The following is a 9,396-nucleotide window of genomic DNA, read 5'->3' as shown; positions in this document are numbered from 1 at the left end:
CGCATCAAGAAGATCAGAAACCTGCTTGGAGTTCAGAATAGTTTTACCATCTGATTTAAGGAAATGCCTGTGTTTCCACAGCGCACCAAAGTCATGAACAACACCAAAAGCATATCTGGAATCTGTGTAAATAGTGACAGACTTACCAGCTGCCAACTTACAAGCTTCAGTAAGTGCAATAAGCTCAGTAGTTTGAGCAGAGAAATGTTTAGGAAGAGAACCAGACAACAAAGTGTCATGTGAAGAACATACTGCAAACCAAACACAGTTAGTACCTGTGGCTGGATCACGCAAAGCTGATCCATCTACAAAAAGAATCATGTCAGAGTTTGGAAGAGGAGTCTCTAAAAGTTCAGGTCGGGGTGTACAAACTTGTTCCAAAACAGCTTCACAGTCATGAGGCTCCCCATCCTCAGGAGTCGGAAGCAAAGTAGCAGGATTCAGAACAGTACAACGTTTAACAGTGACATTTGGCATATCACGGAGCACAGAGGTGTATCTGAGCCAACAAGCAGTTGAAAGATGTGAAGTTTTCTGCTCGAGAAGAATAATGGCAACAGTATGAGGAACCAAAACAGTCAAATTAGCGTAGCCCACAATATCTTGGGAGGCCAGGACAGCTTTCTCTGCAGCTGCAACAGCACGAAGACAACCAGGCAGGCCTGCAGCCACAGAGTCCAGTTTTGCTGAGAAATGAGCCACTGGCCTTTGCCTGCCCCATGTTCCTGCATAAGAACAGATGTCATACAACCATGCTTCTCATCAACTGCCTGTATGAAAGGTTTATGAGGATCTGGAATGCCAAGTGTTGGTGCTGTTTGAAGAGCCAGCTTAAGCTCACTAAAGGCTGATTCAGCCTCAGGAGTCCATGGAACACGATCAGCTGACTGGAGCTGCATGTCAGAACTGCAGCTGCCTTTACCATGGATAAGAGCACCTAAGAGAGCTTCGAGAAAAGAGTAGTTAGGAATAAAGTTCCTGCAGTAAGATGTTATACCTAAGAATGACATAAGCTGTTTTTTAGTAACCGGTTTAGGAATGATCTGAACTGCAGCAACACGTTTAGGAGAAAGTGAGCGCCCATCCTTAGAAATCACATGACCCAAAAAGGTGACTTCGTCCTGTACAAACTGTAATTTAGAAAGGCTGGCTTTATGGCCATAAGAAGGAAGATGTTTCAACAGATTCACTGTCTTTTTCACACTGTTGTTTAGATGGACCACATAAAAGGATGTCATCCACATACTGCAAAAGAGCAGAGCCTGTGGTTGATTGAAGTTAATCCAGACTAGCTTTGAGGGCAGCATTGTAAATAGTGGGACTTTCACAGTACCCCTGGCATAACCGGGTAAAAGTCCAAGATCTCCCTTCAAACTAAAAAGCAAACCAAAATGGGCTATCAGGGTGCACTGGCGACAAGTCAACCACTGAGAAAAACTGTGCATCTGATGTAATTTGAGACAAAATAGTGTGTGGGTTGGGCACAGTAGGAGCATGTGGCTGAACTGCAGCATTCACCGCTTGGAGGTCCTGTACAAAACGCCATTCATCTGGCTGGCCAGCATCTTTAATCTTTTTAACAGGAAACAATGGAGTAAGCACAGGTGAATTTTCAAAAGGAACAATAACGCCTGTTTTCTGAAAAGATTGAAAAACAGGTTTAATCCCTTTAATTGCTTCAGGCTTAAAAGGGTACTGTTTTTTACATGGACAAAAGTCTGATTTAGGGGTGACAATTACTGGTTCACAGCCTTTTATCAACCCCACATCATATTTGCTCTTAGCCCAAAGATCATTGGGCACTTCAGCCAACATGGGTATCGAAGACAAATCTGTTTCAGATAAAAAACATGCTTCAAAATGTGATTCTGTGGTAGGAATTAAGTCCACAGTTCTTTGACAATGCATTGTACTCAAAAATGTTTTTTTGTATGCTGACAATCGTTCAGAAAACATCAAATTTGGATCAGCAGGTGAAACAGTCCACTCCATTTATTTCTGACATGTAGCAACAAACTCTCCCACACCTTGTCACTGCCAGTGTGTACGTTTGGCCAAGGAAATGTGAGGGCGAGTACCACAAACATTAAAAAAATCGAAGTGCTCTGGAGTGAGCGACACAGCCAATAAAGTAGGCGCACATATTTTTTCACTTCTTCTCATAGTCATTGTCAGGCCCCAAAGAAATGTGTGATGTGCAGTGCAAATCAGTAGGTTGCATGAAATCAGAAAGGGGTGAAACTAACACTTTTGCTTCTTCCACTAGTTGTTGTGAAAAAGGAGAGCTGGGAAGTTTCCACTCATAAGCATATGTAAGTGCCGATGAATCAAACTGCACTGCTGTGAAAACTTTGTCAGGCTGTAACATAACCTTAACACCCTCTGGTGTAGAAGTTAAAATAATGCCTAATTTACACATGAGATCACAGCCCATCAGGTTAATGGGACACAACTCTGATAACAAAAATTAGTGTTTGAAGGAGAGCTCATCGGGAGTGACAACACGCAATGGGCATTGTCATTTTCTCCTTCACAACCTGGCCTGAGGCAGACATAGAGTAAACGTGGTTTCCACTTAACTTTGGAGGACAATAAAACTCCCCTGACGTCACTACTGATGAACATAAGTTCCCATATTCTGAGAGAAATATCTTTGCTCTAGGACGGAAATAGCATGCAAAACTTTACTACGTGAATCACAGTCGGCAAGCGTTTCTTCACTACACAGAGCAGGAAAAATGTGTGAGTGTGTTTGTGCTATCACCCATTAGTGGAGGCTCCGCTGCTGCGTGACGTCCAGAACCTGCCTCCCACCCTCAGTCAGCCTTTTGCCCAATTTCATCACTTTTCAGCTGTGGACAGTCCTTCTTCCAGTGTCCAGTCTGGCCACAGTAAAAACAAATATTCGGATCATAGCTCTGATCCCACACGTCCACGTCTTCGACTTCGGCCTCGTCCTCTGTTTACACCAACTGCGTAATACATGGTCATGGCTGCCAAATGCAGCTCCTTTTCACACTTGTCCCTTTTGGTTGTCTTACGCGTCTCAATTTGGTTATGAGCATGGCGAGCATATCGGCGAACGTCAGCCAAACGAGGACCCTCACACCATCCCACGTAAATGTTCTTTACTTCAGTGGCGACATCTGGCATGAGGCCTTTAATTATTGCATTGCATGCAATACTCTCCCATGGTCCTGATTCATTACCCAAATCCCTTGGTCTCTGATGACCGCTGTGCTTGCTGACTTCCTCAAGGATGCGGTGTACAAAATCATCAGTCCCTTCACCAGGTTTCTGTTTGCAGGTGTAAATGTGGGACATATTGATTTTGGTTGGAAATTGAGTGGTGATGGCTTGACACAGTCTTTGGTTGGCTGCTTCATATTGAGCGTTATCATTATGTCCTCGTTCACTGTTGGTAGGTCGCAAATCCAGTTGTAGCATACTGGCCTCTATTTTGCAGAGGTCGGACGGTTTGAACTTTGTTGCCAATATGCGACGCAATTCAACCCCAGTCGGGCAGAATTGTGCGCAGAAATCTCGCAACTCGTCAGCAAAATGGGGTCCAGAAATCTCTGGATCTGGTAAGCATTGTTATGCTTCCATGATGTCAGTCTCAGTCCAGGGTCGATAAACCAGTAATGGTCCAGTGGGAACTGCAACTTTAACCATAGGCATGGTTTGAATCTGGTTTTGTTTTTTCTCACGTTTAGATCTCTGAAGTCCAGATTGTGGGTAAAGGATTTTTGTCACTTGCGTTAAAAGTTCTTGGGCAGGTACGCTGGAGAACCAAACGTCTTCCTTTTCCTCATCATCAGACCTATGTAGCTGATGTTGTGAGAATGATGGAATTTCTTCCCGAGGGAGGATGGAAGAAGTCCCTTCTTCCCGAGAGCCAGAGGCTTGTGGCAGGGCTGGCTGTTGTTGTTGCAGGCGTTGTGGAGGGCAGGAGTCCAGGTCTGGATCCGGCACAGCTAATACTAAATTATTATCATCATTCCGTCATGGCATTTGTTTAACATTTTCCTTTCTTTCTCTTAATACACTTTATTTTTTCCAAAATTCTATACCTTTCTTACTTCTTATTTAAACTTAATTTTCTTTTTTTTTGCTTCATCTCTTTCTCATATTTGCAAAACTTTTCTTCTAATTTTCTTATTTCTAACATACTAAAAGAACCTTCTGGTGGAAAACCTCTGGACCATATGTCTTTTTCATTTCATCATGCTTAGGTCCCCCGGTAGGGTCAAAAGTCTGAGACCTACTGTTTCCCATTCTCAGACTTGGAATGGGGAAATATATTCCTTCACTCAAAGGACGTCTCCAATGAGGACCTTAATCTGTACTCACACTTCTTCGGAGTACTTCACACTTCTTCGGACTGCTTCAAAAGTTTCACTTACCCATGAAATCTCTGTCTCACTAATGACACAACCGGGAAACCCTCTTTTATTCAAATAAAAACTAAAAAGCAGTCCTATCGTCTCAGACTATCATGTCTGTTTTATGAATTTAAGGGGCTAAAAAGTTTTGTTCTCGTTTTTCTATGATTAACCGAATGTATGTGAGAGTCCAAACAGACAGAAGGGTTACGGCCGAGCGCTGGACCTTCCTACCCGGCTGGGGTATATGTTCTTGTATGTTGTCTGACTGTTTGATTTGAATGTGTTGTGTAAGTGTCCTGTTGAATGTTACATGTTTGGGCTTTGACACGCTTCACTGTGGTTGTTAACTGTGTGGTGTGTCCTGAAATGTTATATGTTTGGGCTGTGTGACATGCTTAATGCTTTTCAGTAGCAACCCACTTATTCATATATAGCAACTGACAACATAAGAAGACATACTTTGATAGTAGTTGTAGAAGTATCCTTATTGATAATAGATAAACTAATTCATAGTGATAGAACAGTAGATGAACAGGTGCCTGCACATGTCTCATGAAAATAAAATGGGTGTATGATTGCTGACGGCAGAGCAATACTGCCAAACTTATGAGTTCTTGTGGCAAACTTGATTCAGTGTCTTGACGTGTATACGCTGTTTCGCTGACTTGTCACAAGAAACAAAGTGTGTTTGATAAGATCCGACCATTTTATTACGGGAGGATCAGTATGTACGGATTCTGATGTGACTGATAAACCCATTCGTATCTTAAGCATAATCTAATACGTGAGACAACGCCCTGGCACACAATCAAAAAAAAAAAGAGAGAGAGCGGTTTTGTGTCCCCACAGTCCATAATGTAGAAAAGAGAGAAAAAAGCCTTTCTGATTTGGTGTGTGTGCTCACAGTGCAGAGTGTAGAGAAAAGAGAGAAAAGAAAGCCGTTTTGGTGTCACGGGTGTTGTGACTTACACACACACATTTCTGAATTGAGAAAGGAAATTATTTTAGAGAAAGCACTAGAGTTTAGATCCCACATTTGTTGATAGGCATTCATTTAATTTTTCTTTTAATCAGTTTTAAAGTGAATACTAACTGAGAAATGAAAAAGGTGAAGAGTTTAGAAGCTTGGTTCAAGAGCAAAACTTGGTTTATGATCAGCTGAGTCTCTAAACAGAACAGCAAAGGGCTTCATCGAACATTTAAAAAAGATTCAGATTGTTAGAATATCCAGAATTTATAGGAATGGTGGTGATTACTCTTATTTTCTAGAATGGAAATAACTGCACCATGTCTGTTTTATGAATTTAAGGGGCTAAAAAGTTTTGTTCTCGTTTTTCTATGATTAACCGAATGTATGTGAGAGTCCAAACAGACAGAAGGGTTACGGCCGAGCGCTGGACCTTCCAAAAAAGATGAGACAGGCTGGACCTGTGCCATACTAGTTAAGACCTGCCTGTGGATAACAGGTTCATTAAACTCTCACATACACAAACTCACACACGTTCGCACACATACACCCATTCACACACACATTCTTGAACTTGCTGCAAGATTAAACATTTGCATTAACTGACTCCAGCAACTCTGAGTCTCATTGAGAGACTTTTCTCAACAATTGGGTCCTCAAACCAGATCTCAACGTTTTTTCCGCTTTCCAGGGTCGGAGCTGAAACCGTGCACGGGGGAGTCCAGTACTCCTAATGAAAGACCCCCTGCTGAATTGCGGTAATTAGGGGCAAGTGTCCACTGAAAGGGGGAAACAGGGACGAGATCGTACTTTTGAATCAATGGCCAGAAGCCATTGGCAGTGCAGGCATCAACAATAATGGTGTTATTTCACCCATTAACACTTAAGGTACCTCATGCAGTGGCTGTGATATGGTTACTTAACAAAATATCTTTACCAGACATCTCTCCTACATAACAGTTCTTCTTTCACAGCCACACCTTGTTGTCGAGAGATGTGCTACACTTAATCCATCCACACTGCTACCTACCCCACAGATGGAAAGCCTCATGATTGCATGTCAGAAATAACCATCAGTGTTTTACCCAGGCCAGACTTAACTGATATACGTTATGAAAATGCAGAAATAACTATATTTATTCAACAGGTCAAGCAAAAAACCCTGATGGCACAAATGCTACAGGATTTGCAGTAGTAACAGAAACTGAAGTTTTCTTAAAACAACCACTACCAAAAAATTACTCTGTTCAAGCAGTCGAATTGGTAGCTTTAACTGAAGCTTGTAAATTAAATAACAAAAAGGTTGTTAACGTTTACACTGACAGTCAGTATGCCTTCTCAACTGTACATGTGTTAACACAGCATTGGAAAAACAGGTATGTTGACATCCACAGCTAAATGTATAAACTACAAATATTTTAGCATTATTAGATGTTATTCAATTGCCATCTACAATAGACTCGTATGAATGACCGGAAGGAAAACCATACTGCCAAAGAATTTGTTTAAATATGCTGCAGTATTGAGCCACGGACCATGTCATGTCTCAACAGGAGGGATGGAAGCAATAATGAACAAGGTTTTTACAGCATATGGTTTTACTAATTATTGAATTTTTTTTTTTAGAATAAATAAATGAATAAAGTTTTGTCTAGCAGGTCAAATATGTGCAAAATACATTCCACAGGGCAATCTAAGACCAAAACGAAGATAATTCCCTAAGCCAGTGTATCTTTTTCAACATATTTGTTTGGATTTCATTATTTCATTATTGTGTAGATTTCATTGAACTAAATTAATGTTAAGGGAAACGATTCTGCTCAGTGACAACAGAGGTTTTTACCAAATGGTCTGAAATATTTCCATGTGCACAAGCAGATGCACTCTCAGTAGCAAAATCACGCGTAAAATAACTCATTTCTAGATTTGAAATTCCTGAAAAGATCTTCAGTGATAATTTGACACACTTTGTAAACTATGTCATCTCACTGATGGCAAAGAACTTAAAATAGATCTTAGAAACCACTGTGATATAGAAGGTTTCGCTAACACATTGGAATTGTTTTACTATTTACATATGCATGTGCAGTGAAGAATTGCTTGCTGCTGATAAATGCAAAGAAGAACAGCTTACACATAGATGCTCACATATAGGCTGCTGAATGCAATGAAGACCTGCTTATCCAGTAAAGTTCAATGTCAATGTGTAATATTCAATTAGGATTTGCAAAACAGTGAAGTTAAACAATGAATGGGTCCATAGTCGGTATGAGAAGACTACAGGAATATTTACCTGGGTGTACGTTCAAACAGAGATGAGAAAATTGCGATAAATTATTGTTTGTTTGTTTGTTAGTATGTATATGAATGTTATGTGTATAAACTGTGTTGAGTTGTAGTTACTCAGTAGTGTCTCAGTGAAACAACCGACGGGGGAAGCCTTGCGGTGACAACAAAAGCAGTGTTTTACTGATCAGTCAAGTTGCTCCAGTGTACTCCATACAAACTGGTTGGCTACTGAAGGGATAGAAAATGGGGAATACTTGTTTTAAAGCAAACAAGGAATTAGATGGGAAAAATACATGTTTTAACGGGACCCAGACAATATTAAATACTCAGACAGATGGGAGAAGAAGTGTAGTTTTGTAGGAAATCACAAAATTATTACATAAAATTAGTGAAATCAATTGAAGAATGCCTTTCTGAAGAGCTGTTTACCACAGATGAGCAGCTTTGCGACCAAGCACATTGTAGATCGCTTTACTGCCAAAATGATCTAGTTTAATGGATTGGTTTAGACATGCATAACAGCATTTTAAGAACAAAGAGAGAAACAAAAAGGGACAACGCTTCATGGTGGAAGGTGATGTATAAATAACTGTGTATATGATGAAGGAGAGACCATTTGAGCAGCCCAGCCATTTCGCAGCACAGGGACAGCAGTCCAAGTTAAAGGATCTCCCACGTGGTATCACCTGTCACACTGTGTCAAGGCATCAAAAGAAGAAAAAATCACCAAACTCAAGGACAAAGAGACGAAGACTCCGGTGAACGAAGAGAGAGGACTTACAAACCAGAAATACAAAAGGATGCTCGATATCAAGATCCAGAAGAAGAGGCTAACAATGCCACGAACACTTACGATGCTGGGAATGATGCCAGCAATGAACAGAGAAGAAGATTCAGTGTCATCAATCTGCAACACGTGCCTCTAATGAGGGGGTGAATATAGAATCCTCAACGATTACAACGTCTCTGGGAACTGTGACAACAACAAGGTTTAAACCATTTTGATATATATTGTAACCTATTGGCTAAGGAATAGTGCTGAAAATTAGGTAAATCTAATCCACCACTGTCCTTGGTCTTCTGTAGGGTTTTTAAACTAATACGTGGTGGTTTGTTTTTCCACAGAAATTTGGAGATGCATGAATCTAGTGACTTAAACCAAGTAGCAGATAGTTTTATGGGGATCATTGAGAACAAATAGTTAACTTTTGGTAGTATCATCATTTTAATGGTTGTAACTCTCCCCATAAGTGATATAGGTAAGGACTTCCAACGAGAGAGATCGTCCTCTACTCTCTTTACTAATTGCACATAATCCATCTGTACTTATCAGTTTAATATGTGATATGTCTATGCAAGGACTACATATTAAATGGATTTTTATCAATAGGAGTTGAAAAAGGAGCTTGCTCCGTTCACTCCAAGCATCGACCCGGTACTGCAGTGCCGCTGGGAACGGTGCGCTCTCCTCTGCTCTTGTGAAAAAGCTAACAGCGGTGCAGGATGGAAGTTTCTTTTAGTCTGCTGAGAAAAGAGAGTGAATGCGAAGTAGACTTTAACACGGCTCTGGGAGCGAGCCGAGTGCGGGCTAACCAGGAGAAATGCTTGAAAGAAACGCGACACCGAATGAGCGGTCAGAACAAAGCCTCAATACGGTGTTCCTGTGGTGTTTTTATAAAATGCGGTGAAAATAAAGGTGTGAATGCCCCATAGAAAACTAAAAGGTGGAGCGGAAGGAAGTGTTCGGCTGCA

The 9,396-nt window shown here is 41.0% G+C and overlaps 1 pseudogene; it reads left to right on the top strand.

Annotated features, from left to right (window-relative positions):
• Nucleotides 1-8,936: 8,936 nt before the first annotated feature.
• On the top strand, nt 8,937-9,113 carry LOC140288141 (U2 spliceosomal RNA; annotated as a pseudogene).
• Nucleotides 9,114-9,396: the final 283 nt, after the last annotated feature.

Source organism: Leuresthes tenuis, unplaced genomic scaffold (assembly GCF_036924035.1).
Source record: "Leuresthes tenuis unplaced genomic scaffold, fLeuTen1.0.hap1 SCAF_237, whole genome shotgun sequence".
NCBI lineage: Eukaryota > Metazoa > Chordata > Actinopteri > Atheriniformes > Atherinopsidae > Leuresthes > Leuresthes tenuis.
Note: the sequence above shows the minus strand (reverse complement) of the source record. Positions and strands in the feature narration are given on the sequence as shown.